This window comes from Nanorana parkeri, unplaced genomic scaffold (assembly GCF_000935625.1).
Source record: "Nanorana parkeri isolate BGI_ZX_2015 unplaced genomic scaffold, ASM93562v1 scaffold1465, whole genome shotgun sequence".
Classification (NCBI taxonomy): domain Eukaryota; kingdom Metazoa; phylum Chordata; class Amphibia; order Anura; family Dicroglossidae; genus Nanorana; species Nanorana parkeri.
In genome coordinates this window covers 63,491-81,187 of record NW_017307733.1, presented here as the reverse complement: position 1 = coordinate 81,187, position 17,697 = coordinate 63,491, and the positions used below count along the sequence as shown (strand labels likewise).

Genomic DNA, 17,697 nt, shown 5'->3' with positions numbered 1-17,697 from the left:
CCTGCTTGGCTAAAGACTACTTTCTTGGATTGCCACCTGCCCTGACCTATGTTGGAATAACGACTACTCTCTTAGATTGTTACCTGTCATGACCCCTGCTTGGATAAAGACTACTTTCTTGGATTGCCACCTGCCATGACCTATGTTGGAATAACGACTACTCTCTTGGATTGTTACCTGTCATAACCCCTGCTTGGATAAAGACTACTCTCTTGGATTGCCAACTGCCCTTTCACCTGAAAATGGACTCTGACATCTCTCACTCTTTTTTGTGGGTTACTGGCTGACGTCTTTGCCCTGCAAATATAGCTTGTGCCCTGAGTATTAGCATGCTTTGCCTTAAGGGAAATGTGGATGCTATAGGTGAAACTGCACTCGGATATTTTGGCAGAATTAGACACTATCTGGTATCCCTTACAGGTGGCCAATTGGGCCAAATTACACCAAGCTCTGCAGTTAAATGTTGAAAATACATTCAAGTACCTTAACTGTAGATCCTCAAATCCTCTCTGAATTGGTGCTGACACTGTCCTTCCTTCTGGAGTGGGGCTACTTTCGTTTCTCATGGTCCCTGTGTGTGTTGTAAAGTAGCCACCACTGCAAGTTCCCTCCCATGATGGACTACAATCTCAATACAAATTAGTAAACTAAACATGAGATTGTAGTCCATCACTGGAGTTAGCTTGGCTACTTTACAACACACACAGGGACCATGGGGAACAAAAGTAGCCTCCCTCCAGAAGGAAGGACAGTGTCAGCACCAATTCAGAGATGATTTGAGGATCTACAGCCGAGTGATACACAAATAAGATACATTTTTGTTAATAGTTAAGGTACTTGAATGCAGGTTTAGGGTTTAACTCCTGAGTTTAGTGTCACTTTAAGTCAAGCAAAAGGGCAATAGACTGAAACATCTTCATAGCTCTTTAGGCCCACAGTGGAGAAACCTCTGCTGACAAGTGACCACCAAGTCTTTTGCCCTAAACTTCTAAAGCCACATTTAATCATGGCTTCCACAAGTATTTTTTGAGTGTATGTAACTAAGACCACAGTTTTAATTAAAGTGTTAGGATCAGGTATTAATTATTTATTTTACTTCTTTATACAGCACAGACTCTTTCCACAGCTGATTAGAAGAACATCAGTGGAATCAGTTTTGATAAATTCCCCTAAATTGTGTTTGATTTACTGTTTCTGTGAATAAGACAAAGGAGGAATTTATCAAAACTAGAGCAGACAAAATCTGAAGCAGTTTTGCATAGTAACTAATCAGCTTCTCTCTTCAGTTTGTTCAGTTAAGCTTTGAAAATGAAAGATAATAGCTAATTGGTTGCCATGAGCAACTGCTCCAGATTCTGCCTGCTCCAACTTTGATGAATTCCCCTTACTGTGTTTGATACACTGTTTCTGTGAATAAGACATTGGGAGGAATTTATCAAAACTGGAGCAGATAGAATCTGGTGCAGTTGCCCATGGCAACCAATCAGCTTGTCTTTTCAGTCTGTTTAGCTAAGATTTGAAAATGTAAGATAGAGGCTGATTGGTTGCCATAGGCAACTGCTCCTGATTCTCCCTGCTGCAGTTTTGATAAATTCCTATTGCGTTTTATACAATGTTTCTGTGAATAAGACAACGAGGGGAATTTATCAAAATTGGAGCAGACAAAATCTGGAGTAGAAGTACATGACAACCAATCAACTTCTTTTATTCATTTTCAAATCTTAACTGAATAGACTGAAGAGAGAAGCTAATTGGTTGCCCTGGGCAACAGCTCCAGATTTTGTCTTCTCCAGTTTTGATAAATTCCCCTCACTGTATTTGATACACTGTTGGTAAATTGGACATAATATTGCACTTTATAATCTATGTGCACAGGTTGTTTTGTTTGCTGGCTGCCCAGAGAGAGCTGTGATGCTTTTATGGTATTTATTCATGAATTTGGGATTCATTGTTGGTATTTGTACACATTTTAGGCATTGTTTTCCCTTTGTACACAGATGATCTATTGTACTCATACATTGTTGTTATTTATGAGTATAATTAGGGATTCATGAATTCATCTGCAGTAGACAGAAGCACTTTAAGTTTAATGATTTTGGTGGGGGCTTGGAGCACCTCAGTTGTTGTATTTCTTTGTTTTACTAATATCTTATAATAGGGATATTTATGCAGCAGCTGGTGTTAGTTATGTTTTTGGTTAAAGTGACCGTAAACTCAGCAATTAAATCTTAAAAATGCATTCGTATACCGTTATCTATTAACAAAAATGTATCTTATTTGTTTATCACGCGGCTGTAGATCCTCAAATCATCTCTGAATTGGTGCTGACATTGTCCTTCCTTCTGGAGGGTGGCTACTTGTGTTCCCCATCCTTGTGTGTGTTGTAAAGTAGTCACCACTCTAAGCTCTTTATTATATTACGCATTGTGATCCATTTATCAGACCATCTCCACTTTTAGGGATTTCTTGTTTAAAGGGGATTGTATTTTTTTCAACAAAGTATCAGATAATTTGTAGGCAAATCTGAAAAATATATCAATTTATCCTTTACCACAGATCTTCCCCATGTATAGTAACATCTTTTACAATTGAAATAACTTTGGATTTTTCCTGTTTTCTATGGAATGACAAGGGTGAATGACACCAAGAATGCCCATAGAGTATAATGGGAAGAAAGATGGGCCTTGGAGACAAGAACAATATGACACATCAAATAAATCTTTAGCAGGCATACTCTCCAAGCACAGTAGCATTGATCTATATTGAGATTAGGTGGGATTATCATTATTTTATATGGAATGACAAGTGTGAATGACACCAAGTATGCCCATAGACTATAATGAAGCCAAACGGAATGCCCATAGACTATAATGGGAAGCAAAGTATCAGATAATTTGTAGGCAAATCTGAAAAAGATATCAACTTATCCCTTTTAGTAGGCCCCCCTTATTGGAATAAAGCTGCTCCCTGGCAAACTGTTAAATCCATGGATCTGGGAAATTCCCTGAGTTATAAAAAGACACAATGTCCCAAGCTGCAATATGTCTGACTCACTTCCTGTTATCCCGGGGTCCAGTACGACTCCCTGTGTTGTACGTTAGAAGTTTCCTTTTCAGTTTTACAAATAACTACTTGGATCTGGCAAAGTGACAGTAAAACAAATTCCTAAACTATAAGGTCTGCCTTGTTTGTAGCCACGACTCGCTGGGGCTTAGGAGAAATTGTAGTCACTGGAATCTAGGAGAAGTAGGAGAAAAGTCACTTTCAGCAGCTACAAGGAAGAGGTTAATAATCTGCCACTCCCAGTTATGTGAAGTTCACAGGAAGAAGCCGAGTAATGAAAGCGTCAGCTTCTTGGCAGAATCCGCGCATCGAGGGTTAAACGTCTTCGGTGTTCCGGTGAGGAAAGAGAAAAACGCACAACATACAAACGATGATAGACATAGTAATAACGGGCAGAGCGTTCATACTTATCATAACGGGATCAGGAAAGGGAGCTTCAAGAATAGGCTGTTTAATGGTTAACTGCTTCTTTATATACACTGTTTACGTTGGGGGAAAATCAACTGCAGAGGCCATGAGAAAACACAGCAGGTTTCCTAAATTGTAACCCGCGACATGTTTCTAAGTGTAGAGACGAATCAGGAAGTGGAAAACAAGACTCAAAATGTCAGCTGCGAACAGTTGAGTCAGGGCTCAGACACATAGGCGGACATAGGTGTACTTTGTGTGGTCAGATACAATTCAGAGCGTGCTGCTCTCCACACATTGACATGTTCTATGACACACAGAAACGCATGTGATGACACTGGTCATAGCAGCCGTACATATGGAAAGATTCATTATTTACTGGCAGACTGGTTTAGTTTGATAGAGTTCAGAGACCGCCACACCCATTACGGCTCTACATGTTTACCTGCAACCATTACAATTACATAAGAGTACCTGTGGTTAGTTATGTCACCGGAACTTCCAGGACGTTGTTCAGAGAACAACGCTTTACTTCATTTGTCTGCCTTTATGACAGGAAGTTACACAGATGATTTGGAGCCATTCACAAAATGTTCCGTTGTAATGGGCGAACTAGTGCGTTGTGGCAGCTGGAGCTTTTCTTTATCGGTAGTGTGCAATGGGGGGCATTTATCAAAACTAAAGCAGACAGAATCTGGATCAGCTTCTCTCTTCAGGTCGTTCAGTTAAGATTTGACAATGAAAGATAAAACAGAGACGTCCCCAGGGCGGGTGTCACCAGGAGTGGCCGCCAGGTGTCACCTCCGGGGACGCCGTTGTGCATGTGTGCGACATCATCATGCATGCACACAGCGTCGTCACGTGCACTTAACTGCCGCCGGCCATCTTGGTGATGGACGCCGACAAAGAGAGGAAGGGACGTTCGTTCGGCGGGATGAGGTATTCTGCCGGGTCCCCTCCTTTCTCGGGCTCTCAGTCCATTACTAACTTTTCAGAGGGGTGACACCGAAATAGCTGTCAGTCATTTTGGAGTCACCCGGTGTAGGCTGCACCCCCCTCGTGACGCCAGTGAGATAGAAGCTAATTGGTTACTATGGGCAACTGCTCCAGCTTTGATGAATTCCCCTCACTCCATGCAGGTCAACGCACAGCAGCAACTTTTTCCCATTGCACAATGCAAAAATGCCTAAAGCTGAGATTTGAGGAAAAATGATTTGCAAACGCATGTAAACGCACACAAACACTAAAAGAAAAGGTTTGGAAAACGACTCTAAACGCTGGTGCCCAGGTGTGAATCCAGGCTCAGGTTGTAGGGCTTGTTCACACTATCTCCAGACCAGTTCTGCATGCGTTTTTGCATACGTGTTTATGTGCATTTTTGTGACTTTCTGATGCGTGCTGGCGCGTTTTTAAAATAGTTTTTACATAGGATTCCATTCTGGTGTGTTTGCATGTGTTTCTATGCATTTCTATGAGTTTCAATGCTTTCCAGTGCTAAAAAAGCATGCTCCTGTATCTTTGTTGGAGGCTCTGGAACTTAATGGTAGAAGTGTGTGTGGTGAGCCTAAAGCTGATTGTACAATCAAATTGTATAGAGCAGCGGTGGCAAACCTTTTTGAGCCCGAGTGCCCAAACTGGATCACTAAACCAACTTATGTGTCTCAAAGTGCCCACCCCGAATACTGATGATTTATTTTAGAAAAACACTTCATACGACCGTCTGAACTAATTATGTGCTTAAATCTTAGAAGAAAAATATAATACACAAGGTTTTAACTCCACTACAGAGTGACATGCACCTTTGTACTGTGCTAATGAGTAAAATGTTCCATTGCAGTGTGTTACTAAGGTACATGTCACACGGCAAGGCAACATTCTCTCTACAGCTTTGAGTCAGTGGTGGAGCACCAGGGCCCTGTACAACTGTGACCACTATGACCCTGGTAGTCATGTCACTGACCCCAACCTGTAAAGGAACTAAACTTAGCAATACATTATACAGCAATACAGAATACCGTCAACTATAGAGGACTACATATCCCAGCAATACATTATACAGCAATGCAGAATACCGCCAACTATAGAAGACTACAAATCCCAACAATACATTATACAGCAATGCAGAATACCGCCAACTATAGAGGACTACATATGCCAGCAATACAATATACAGCAATACAGAATGGCACCGACTACAGTGGACTACATATCCCAGCAATACACTATACAACAATGCAGAATACCGCCAACTATAGAAGACTACATATCCCAGCAATACAATATACAGCAATGTAGAATGGCACCGGCTACAGTGGACTACAAATCCCAGCAATACCTTATACAGCAATGCAGAATACCATCAACTGTAGAGGACTACATATCCCAGCAATACATTATACAGCAATGCAGAATAATACCATGAGCTAGAGAGGACTGAAAATCCCAGCAATACATTATACAGAAATACAGAATAATATAACCTACATACTGTGTTGCTCTGGGGTGGCAGCCTGATGTCTCCTAGGTCTGGAGGGTTGTGCAGGCTCTCAGGTGAGCTGTGCGGTCTCTCAGGGGCACTGTGTGGGCTTTCAGGTGCGCTGTGCAGTTCTCAGATAAGCTGTGTCTCTCTCAGGGGGCTGTGCGTCTCTCAGGGGGTCTCTGCGGCTCTCGGGAGCTTTATGGCTGTTAGAGAGGCCCATGTGGCTCTCAGTGGGGCTGTGTGGCTCTCGGGGGCTGTATGGCTGTTAGAGAGGCCCATGTGGCTCTCAGGGGGGCTGTGTGGCTCTTAGGGGGGGGGGGCTCTTGGGGGGCTGTGCGGCTCTCGGGAGGGCTGTGCGGCTCTCAGGGGGTGTGCGGCCTACAAGGCAAATTAGACAGCCGCTCGCTGGGGCCTCACTGGATCCTAGCAAGGAGGAAGTGACTGTTTAATATGCCTGTCAGCAGGCTCCTGCTGCCTGATCGTGACCGCCCCGGATCGCATACCGAGGCGGCGATCCGGGACGGTCTGACTCGCGTGCCAGCTGAGAAGGCCCCGCGTGCCCTCTCTGGCACGGGTGCCATAGGTTTGCCACCACTGGTATAGAGTATAGGTTCGCCACCACTGAATTAAAGAGTATGGCCAGCTATAGGGTTCATGACCAGTGATGTGTGTGGGACTGGTGCAAATCAAGTTCACACAAGCCCATGAAAAACCTGAACGTAGACAGATATAAAAACACTAAACAATGCATTCAAGAATTATATTTTTAAATGCAGTTAGTGTGGGTCCTACTTTGACTCTAAGGGGATGATTTATAAATCATCCGCCCAGCCACACACTGGCCAAATGCAGTGTGTATGGCATTCTCACCACAAGATAGAGCAGAGGAGCATAGGAATCTTTAGTGGCAAAATGCCGTGTGAACGGCATTCGGCCAGTGTATTGCTGGGCGAATGATATATAAATCATCCCCAAAGCGCATCTAAACCATTCCTCCCGACTATTCTGATTTCTGCAGAACTGTCTGGGATTTAAACCAAATCCACATGTCCCGGTGCTGAGTGCTGGAAAGCTTGCTGCAGCACCTGATACCAGTATCAGACTTTGGACCAGTGTGGTGCCCATACAGGAGAGTGAAGAAATCTATCCCCACTTCCTGCTTCTAGTCATGTGACAAAAACATCATATGACAAAGAGCCGCGAGAGAAGTCTGTAACAGATTTCCTCAGTGTGCTCTGAGCCTCCTGCCGCACTGGTCTGATATTCTGTTTTACGTTGGCTCCTTTCCCTTGCATGATCTTATGGAGCCACCCCTACACAGACACAGCAAGGCAAATCACTCTCCAGCATCCTGCTCTCCCCTGCTCTAATGCTGGTAGATTAGGGGTGTCAAATTCACTTTCATCACGGGCCGCATCAGTATTATGGTTGCCCTCAAAGGGCCAGTTGCACTGTAAGACTGTATAGATGTATCTACTCTTTATTATATTTAATAATTGCCTTTGCATTTGATTATTACTGGTTTTAGTAACTAGCCTTGAAAGTAGAAGTCTAGGAAAAATAATGGCAATTAGTGTAATAGTGTGGACTTTCAGTTGGGCTGTGCAGATTCTATGGTGGGCTGTGTGGACTCTCAGGTTGGCTATGTGCGTTCTATGGTGGGCTATGTGGGGTCTATGGCGGGCTATGTGGGGTCTATGGTGGGTCATGTGGTGTCTATGGTTGGCTATGCAGGGTCTATGGCGGGCTATGCAGGGTAGGATGGGGCCATTGCATCATCAGCCATAAAGCCACTGTTGGAATATTGAATTTTTAGGGCTATTGGTGCACCATAACAAGTAGAGGCAAGTGAAATTTAGTGTTTTTTATTTCCCCCAAATTTTTTCGAAATTTTACAATTTTGGCAAAATACATTGGAGTTTGTCATTAACTATGCCCTTATCCTTAACAAATTTTACCAAATAGTCCTTAATTATACCTTCTAACAGTTTACAAACTACCTTCTAACAGTCCAACGATAGAAGAAATTCAGGCAGCTATAAACTAGAAATGGTGTACAACGCATATTAGCTATTGCCACACACGCCAGAGTGAAAGAAATAATTCTAGGGCCACGATTTTGTCACATACCTGTCTGATCAGCACCTGTTCAGGGATTGAACCTGGGTGCACAGACCTAGCCATTCAGCCACTGGAAGGACTTGGTTTCTGCTGCAGGTTTTTTGTACTCGGCAACTCTCCTTATGGAGACTTTGACTCCACCTGCCAACCAGCTGTAGAAGATCTGCAATTAACTCAAACTTTAAATACCGGACACTTCCTGTGCTTGGAGCCCGTTGATTTGGGTTTGTTTCCTGTGTGAGCTACTGCTGTGTTATATGCTGGATTTACACCGTGACTCTTGCCTGTTTCCTGACTATTCTTCTGCCTGCCGATTTTGCACCTTGCTGCCCATTCGTGTCAAGACCTCTGCCCGCCTCCCGACTACTCTCCTGGATCCTGACTTTGTACCTTGCTTCCAGACTGTTGCCGACTCTGCCTGCCTGACCACGTCTTCGTCTTATCCTCAGCCTAAGCTCCACTTCGGACTCAGCCTACTAAAGGTGCGTTTCATAATCAACAGGCCAGTATGACAATGGACTCTGCTGAGGCTGTTAAGGCTATTGATTGGTGCCCATGAGGCACATCTGTCTTCCCTGGATACTAAGCTGGGTGAGCTCACCAGTATGGTGAAATCCTTGCTGCAGGCAAGCCCTCCACCCACTTCAGTACCAGTTCCGGGCCGCGCCTTCTGTGCCTCTCAAAATCCCCTTGCCTGAAAAATATGGGGGTGAGACTGAAAATTGCATAGGTTTTTTTAAACTTGTGTCAGTTACACTTTTGCACTTCTACCATGAAAGTGAACTTTGTAATATCCTTATATGGGTCACCCCATATGTTGAACGGAATGATCCATTGCTACAAGACGCTGAGAAGTTCCTGTCCTCCCTCCGGACGGTCTTTGATCAACCGGGCAGGATCTCGGCAGCTGAATGCTCTCTTTTGGACTTACAGCAGGACATAAGAACTGTGGCACAGTATGCTATAGAGTTTTGCACGTTGGCTGCAGAGACAAATTGGGATGTCAGTGCCCTGCGTGCAGCCTTTCGCAAAGGACTTGCAGATCGCATTAAAGATGAACTGGTTTATAAGGATCTCCCAGATGATCTCAAAAGATTTATTGAGTTATGTGTCCGCTTGGATGTTCGCTTTCATGACGTCAGGAGACCGAAAGGAGTCGTAAGGGGACACGCCCAGTGTACCGTTTAGCTCCCCATTTCCAAACACCACCTGAGCCTAAACCTGAGACTTCAGTTGAGCCTGCAGAACCAATAGAGACCATGGAAGTCAATCGTTTTCATTTGTCAGAAGCCGAAAGACAGAGAAGACGCTCCTTGGGTCTATGTTTATACTGTGGATTTAAGGGACACATATTGTCCTCTTGCCCTTCCCGTCCAGTAAAAAGGAAGGTCTAACCTGTGTCGGAGGAACCGGGTTAGACCTTGTTAATCATTCCTCCAAATCGCAGTTAACAATACCTGGCATAATCCATGTAATGTCGCCCCCTGTGCACTGTGAGGCCTTTGTGGATTCTGTGGCTGCCGGCATATTCATGGATTACGGTTTTGCTAAGAAGCACAACATCCCATTAATTTCCAAGCCCATACCCCTGCCTGCATGCTGTTGGGAAAAGGCATAGTGGAATTCGAGATGACACCTGTTATCCCTTCAATTCGGTGCCCTGCACCAGGAGAAAATAACTTCATCTATAATTGAATCTCCCTTCGTGCCTGTAATACTGGGATACCCCTGGTTGCTACAACACAACCCATCTTTTGACTGGCTCAATGGAGAATTAACCTCCTTGGGGTCATCTTATCTATTGAACTGCATACATCACCCCAAGAGACTAAATTCCAGTATCTTGGCTCCTGTGGAGACACCATCTACTCTGCCATATGAATACTTACAATTTGTGGATGTATTCTGCAAACAGAAAGCAGAAGTTCTACCCCCACACCGTATCTTTGACTGTGCAATCAACCTGATTCCTGGAGCACCACTTCCCATAGGAAAGACATATCCTCTATCCCAGCCAGAGCAGAAGTCTTTGGAGGAATATATACAGGACAATTTAAAGAGCGGTTTTATGCACCCTTCCTCCTCACCCGTAGGATCAGGATTCTTCTTTATTGAAAAGAAAGATGGAGGACTTAGACCATGCATTGATTATCGAGGACTAAACCAAATTACTGTAAAATATTCTTACCATTTGCCTCTCATTCTGGAGTTGTTTGAAATTTTAAAAGGATCTACTATTTTTACTAAGCTAGACTTACGGGGGGCATATAACTTGATTCGGATAAAAGAAAGTGATGAGAGGAAGACTGCTTTTAATACTCGGTATGGGCATTATGATTATCAAGTTATGCCATTTGGTCTCTGCAATGCCCCTGCTGTTTTCCAACGTTTCATGAACTAACTGTTCCAAGACTTCAGGAACACATTTGTTATAATATACCATATTAATATTTTCAAAGTCTTACCGGGAACATGTGTCTCACGTGAAGCAGGTGTTACAGCGCTTACACGAAAACCACCTTTATGCCAAGTTTGACAAGTGTGCTTTTCATCAAAGTCAAATACCGTTCTTGGGGTATATCATAAGTCCTGAAGGTTTTCAAATGGTTTCACCAAAAACTGACGGCTGTTCTCCAGTAGCCCCAACCAAACACTCTAAAGGAGTCCGAAGATTTCTGGGGTTCGCAAATTATTACAGACGCTTCATCAAAGGGTTTGCCACCATTGTTTCCCCCCTTACTGTTATGACCAAGAAAGGGGTAAACTGTAAAGTGGGGTCCTCAAAAGCAGTGTCTGCTTTCCAGAAATGAAAGGAACTATTTGGCATGGCTCCGATTCTCCAGCATCCTAACCCAGATCTTCAGTATATTGTTGAAGTGGGAGCTGGGGCTGTGTTATCTCAAAGACAACCAATATGTGGCAAGATTCACCCAGTAGCATTAAACTGGCACTGACTGAATGGAGACATCTCTTGGAAGGGACACTAAAACCTTTTATGATTCTGACGGACCACAAAAATTGAATCGAGGTTGTAGGTCCCTACAGAGTACTTTCTCGAATTGGCCCGGTAACATATTGTTTGAAGTTGCCCGCCTCTCTTCGAATACATCCTGTTTTCCACACTTCCCTCCACAAGAAGGCCATGTTCAACTGCTACTCCAGGGTTGTCCAGCCACCACCTCCTCTTCTCATTGATGGGCAACACGAGTATGAAGTGTCTAAGATTCTTGATTCTAAAAGGCAGGGTCGTGGTCTTCAATACCTTGTCCACTGGAGAAGGTATACTTTAATGAACGCTCCTTGGTTCCTGCAAAGAATTTATATGCTCTTGCTCTAATACAAGCCTACCATGCAGCCTTGCCTAGGCCCCCGGAGGTCACGTACCTGTCTGATCAGCACCTGTTCGGGGCTTGAACCTGGGTCTCTGGCGCAGAAGTGCACACACCTAGCCATTCAGCCACTGGAAGGACTTGGTTTCTGCTGCAGGGTTTTTGTACTCGGCAACTATCCTTATGGACACTTTGGCTCCACCTGCCAACCAGCTGTAGAAGATCTGCATTTAACTCGAGCTTTAAATACCGGACACTTCCTGTGCTCTGAGCCCGTTAATTTGGGTTTGCTTCCTGTGTGAGCTACTGCTGTGTTATATGCTGGATTTACTCTGTGACTCATGCCTGTTTCCTGACTATTGTTCTGTCTGCCGATTTTGCACCTTGCTGCCCGTTCATGTCAAGACCTCTGCCTGGCTCCCGACTACTCTCCTGGATCCCGACTTTGTACCTCGCTTCCAGACTGTTGCTGACTCTGCCTGCCTGACCACGTCTTCGCCTTATCCTTAGCCTAAGCTCCACTTCGACTCAGCCTACTACAGGTGCATTTCAGATTTAGGATTAACACTTAACTGAAGAGCTGTAAAAAAATCTTTAAAGTGTCAGCTATGGTGTGTTTTGGATATCATAGTTTGTTGCGATTTCACGGTTGCATGCAATTTTAAGTCTTGTAATATTTGCTATCTATTTACTTGTCTCAGCTTCATCTTTTCTATGTTCCAGAAAATTTGAAGATTTTGTTGTGTTTATGTGCACTAAAATTAATTGTTTTGTTTTTTTTTGCTGAAAATATAGACTGAACAAACAGTTGTGCTAATTTCATGTGACATAAAATATTGCAACTATCATTTTTTATTTTTATTTCTATGGGATCTCTACGTTCAGAAAATGTAGAATGTTTGAATTTGCATGTAAAAACTTCACATGTTAGCATGTGTTAAAAATAAATAAAAGGCTCTGGTAGTGAAAAGCTTAGACTATCCTGGCCTTGTAAAAAAAAAAAAAGAAAACAGCCCTTATTAGCCTTATTATTTTACAGATGTTATAGACAGTAAAAAAAAAAAAAAAAGTCAAATAAAGAATTCAAAGCGACGGTACACAAATAACAATCATATACTGAAATGAGAGGGAAAGAACACAAATAGAAAAAAATGACTAAATAAATACAACCTAAAGTGCACCTGTGTCTAGACCAATTTTACATATTCTCAACAAGTAGTAAAAATGTAAAAAACAAAAAGGCTTTAAAACAATCCTTGAAACCCCAAAGCAATCTCTGAACTCTCTAGCTGCTTTTTAATGTGAAGTTATTCATTCTCAAAGATCACAACAAAAAAATCTAAAGTCAGTTTCCCACAACTTAAGGTGCTCATACACTGTGTGATTATCGCACGATAATCGCGGGAAATCCTGCGATCATACGATAATCGCAAAGTGTATGAAAGGCGTGCAACGGTTTTTACTGTACGGTCGCACATCTTTTGTCTAAGGAGCATGTTTGAAAACCAGCCGCACTGACAGCCCCCCTGGTTGTTACGCCACTGGGTAGCATCCACTGAATAGCAGAGATGAGCCACTACAGAGTAATTTTAAATCCAGATGCTAGTCAGCAAAATATAGAAGCAGTTGAATAAGAGAAGCAACATTTGCTCCTACAGATATTTTAAACAATTATAAAAATTCAACCAGCCTTTTTTTTTTTCAAGTTTTTTTAGTTTTTAAAAAGATCTGCCTACATAATCTTTGGGTTGGGTCAAAACGGACGCATTAATCTACCTTCTAATCATGCAGCACTGCTTATGCTTTTGGAAAATCCCTCAGTCACTGAGGCTAAATGTACTGTAATTTCCAACTTCTCATAATAAAACCTATGAGAAATTCAACAAAAGTGATGACCTGGAAAGCAGTGTTCTGGAAAACAGACTAAAATCCCTCCAAACTTTGCCCCAAACCTTAACCTACAGCAAAGAAACTTTTTTTCTTTTTAGGTATTTCCCACATCAGAATAATCACGAGTTCATAGGTCTTACTTCCCTTATTGAAAAGTCACTAATTTGCAAAGGATGGTAATCTCAGGTTGGTGGGCTGTCTAGCTAAGCCTTGCTTGATTCGGTTAGCACAAGTCTTTCTTCAGATGGAATCTATGTATCGTCCAGTGTTTATGTGACACAAGCTCCTGATTTGGTAAATACTAATTATGAATTCTTTTCAGCTTATCTTCTACTGTTCATTTTCTTCTAAGTCTTTACCTGAAAATCTCACTTAACAATTTGTGGCTGTGTTGTCAATGACAGTTATTTATTAAATGTGTGTTCTGTAAAATTGGAACATGGGTATAGATATGTGCTGCTGTAACTAGTACCAATTTGAATGATTCCCTTGTGGTTCCAAAATTTCTGCTAGACATAAATTAAATGATGCAAACTCTAACGACCTTAATGTTGGCTGATTGGTAATAAGTGATGGTTTTCTGTCTGTGTATGCTCTTCCTTTTTTGCCATTTAAGCGGTCATGTCTGATTTTTAGTTCCTTTTGGCAACCACTTTCTTTCTCCAAGTTGAATTATTCTGTTAATCAGTGCGATCAGAGTAGGTGCACATCTCTCTACCCTATCTTAGCTTATATACTACCTATGGAGTTTCAGTTAGAAAAAGATGGTCAAATCTTTTGGTCTTGTCCATCATCACTGAATTTCTGGTCACAGGTCCATACCATCACACAGAAATGTACTGACCAAGAGATACCTATGATTCCTTCATTATTATTTTTTTTTTGTGTGCTTCATCACAATTCATACTCCCTGAAAGGCATTAATGCTCTGTAATAATTAATCTGGCTAATGTGGCCCAGGCCTGCATCACAGCCCTCTGGAAGCAAACCTCACCTCCAACCCTTAAGTTGTGGTTTAGTAAAATTACCGAACTTAAACATATGGAGGATCTCACTAGCTACTGTTCCACAAGAGTTCGTTGGACAGGTTTTGCTCCACATGGTTTTATTGGAATGAGTTCCTCTCTACAGATGAATATAAGTGTCTTAGACTCTTGATACGGCAGCCCCCCTTTATTCCCCCCCCCTTTTCCTCCTCCTTTCCCCCCTTCCCTCCCCTTTTCCAACAGCTTTCCCCTTCTCCCCACGTTTTTTTTTTTTTTTTTCTCCATCTTTTGCAGTACTTTCCTTTAAGCTAACTTTTTCTTGATGTGCTGTTTCAAAGCTGTTACTTGGATAATGCCATCCAGCTGAAGACTGTGGTTTCTAACTTGCACCTCAATTTTGTTTTTCTTTTTTACACATCCTGTTGATGCCGCGATGCTTGGCTGCCACTGTTCCTTATTTTGTCTCTTTTTTGGTAAAACTCTGTTAATAAAGTAATTTTAAAATATAAAAGAAAGAGATGGTCAAACAGTAAAAAAAAAAACCCAGTAAAAAGCCAATGCTAGGCTTTCTAATTAGAAAGCCCAGATTTGCAATCTATGTGGTATAGATGTACCCTCTATTGGATGTTTATTTATATAATCTTTATTTTATTAATAAGTAATGTTAAAGATATAAAATTGATATAGAAACTTTTGAAATGAAAAAATATTAACATTGACCAAATAGCTTACCTTTTAAGGCATGAAATACATATAATGAATGCCTTCTGCTTGCACAGGGCTCTTTTTATTTATCCAGGTAGCGCTTTTGTGATTTAGGGGTTTCAGGATTACATTTGTGTATGCCATTTGAAAATCCACTGGATATTTGCAAGTCTGTACATTGTAGTCTTCATACTTTAGAGGTGCATAGGTTTTGGCATTATGCTTGTAACATCGTCCCCTGGCAAGCACTGATCTCATCTTGGTTCCAGACACTCAACCTTCCCATCTCCTTGATCACCCCCTTACAAACATATTCTCCCTACTGTATTTTCCCTTTTTAATTAGGCTGGACACTGCTCATTTCCCAACCAGACATCATTTTGAGAAAGAGAGTGCATGGGAGCTGCCTGGAACTGCTGAAGTAAATTGAGTGTATTTTTTGCCCATAGAAGGGTCAAACAAGCATGCATGATCCAACTCACCATGTCTTTAGGGGCAGTGTCACCCCTAAACATGAACGATTCAAACACACAGTCTTTTTAAAGGAGAACTATGAGGTGAGTGATTTTCACTCACCTCATAGTTCTAGCCGACCTGTGACAATGAGACTGTCACAGGTCGGCTCAGTAGATCGGGAGGTGAGCGAACACATACCGGCGTTTGCTCACCTCTCGATCCTGTCACAGCCCTCTGCCGTGACAGGGGAGGGGCTGGATTCCATCCTCCCTGCTCCGATCCGCCATCGCTGACTGGCGGATCGGACAGGGGAGGGGGCGGGTACAGCTGGCTCTGCCTCTAGATAGGCAGAGCCAGCTGTCACTCACGCAGCTGGGCGGATCCAGACATAATTGTCGAGATCCGCTTCAGCTGCGGCGTCTCAGTATACCGCGAGCTGCAGCTCGTGGTATACTGAGCCTAGGGTGATGGGAGGACGCTAGTTTGTGTCCTCCCGTTACCCTAAGGAGAACTATGGGGAAAAGCCTTAACCCCATTGTTCTCCTTTAAGGCCAATGGAGCAGGGTGTGGTAGCCAGTTGCAGGCAGTCTATTTAAAGATCATAACACAAAACAGAATGAGAGGTTCTTTTTCGTTATACATATGATGTGCCTAATGTGTTTGTGTTCTAATTAAAGGTGAGAACATGAGATGAGTATGTGTATTCAGTCACACCTTTTTAATTACAGTCATAATAGTTAGGGACTTTTACACTCCTTATACAGGGGTAGCAGTAAATATCACCTTCCTGAACATTTCAGCTATGACATTCTGAGCAGGAAGAAGGGTCACTTATAGCTCCCATTTTTATTTTGTAATTTTGCTACATATGGATGATTACTGGGACCCTATAAACAGATTGGGGTCTATTTATAAATAATTTGCAGAGCCATTCACCCTGCAAATGTCTGTGACTGCTCGTTTTGTGCGAAGGTTCTTAGTATATCTTTTTTTTTCAGGTTGAATGTAATGTTAAGTAAATACCACATTATGGCTACTAGATGGAGCTGAGCAGCATAGAAAATACTTCTTTATTTCCTGTGCTCAGCTCTACCTATGTGTCATAATGCAGTATAGAAGAAAATTACATTCAACCTGAAAAGAAAATATACTATGAACAGTGATTTCTACCTCTAACGAACACTCACAGAGATTTGCGCAGGGGAATAGCTCTGCAAAGTGTTCCTGTTTTAGGATTGCAAGTTTCATGTATTCCTATAGAGAATTCTGTAAAGGGTAACTGGCATGGAAATGTTTCAAGCAAAACAATATTCTTTTATTAACAAGCAAAGGACAAAAGTAGGAGATTCCACAAAAGCAGGGCACCCAGGACTCAACTAGTCTAAAAAGATCTGCCATTGATTGGGGTTACAAGTTATCATTACGCGGCATTGCATTAACATATCTGAGATTTGTAGTTATAGTTATGTGTCTTTTTATTTTGTATACTTTGCTAACTGGTGTGGTTATGTTCAACAAAAGTGTACTAATATTTTCTATTTCAAAAAGTTAGAAAGTATTTTTCTAGTTGTGCTGCTATAGGTAGTGTATGGTTCATGTAAATTATACTATATGGCCTTACATTCTCTGAAAGGGCTATGCGTCTTACTCTTAGCTGTCAAAAAATAAGTCACCAGCACGCGTTAATGAATCTTTATCTAAAAATGAATTTCATTTTTCTATTCTTAAATGATTATCAAGTGGAGGCTTATTGACAAAGCCTTGGACCGCAAGGTGCCTGGAAAGGGAAGGGCTGGGAGCTTTGATCTGGTTTGCTCACATACAGAAATCGTTGTGGTTATATTCTGCAGGTTAAGAGATGTTTGGGCACTGGAGAGGGATCATTCAACTTTGAAAGCAGAGATACTGCTACACTCTGAGGGGGATGAGGAATCTTTTGTACTGTAGGATGAAGAGGTATGCTCTACAATCAGTGAGACCCCTGCATTAGTGAAGTGGGTTGATCTCCCCAAAGAGGGAGTAGGGTGTAGAAGTTAGTCATTCCTCACTGTTATCACCATGTTGAGAAAACCTGCAAGCTAGGCAGAGGTGCAGCAGAACTGTGAGTACATTAAAAGAGAACTATGGGGTCAGGGCTTTTCCTCATAGTTCTCCTTCTCCACAAACTAGTGTCCTCCCGTCACCTAAAGCTCAGTATACCGCGAGCTACAGCTCGCGGTATACTGAGACGCCGCAGTATACCGCGAGCTACAGCTCCGCC

The 17,697-nt window shown here is 42.3% G+C and overlaps 1 protein-coding gene across 1 annotated transcript in view; it reads left to right on the top strand.

The window, feature by feature from the left end:
• Positions 1-3,339: 3,339 nt before the first annotated feature.
• CFLAR (CASP8 and FADD like apoptosis regulator) overlaps positions 3,340-17,697 on the top strand; it is a 30,512-nt gene continuing 16,154 nt past the window's right edge. The window contains exon 1 of the mRNA XM_018570148.1: positions 3,340-3,399. The gene's annotated coding sequence lies outside the window, so the exon portion shown is untranslated. The remainder of the gene's footprint in view (positions 3,400-17,697) is intronic.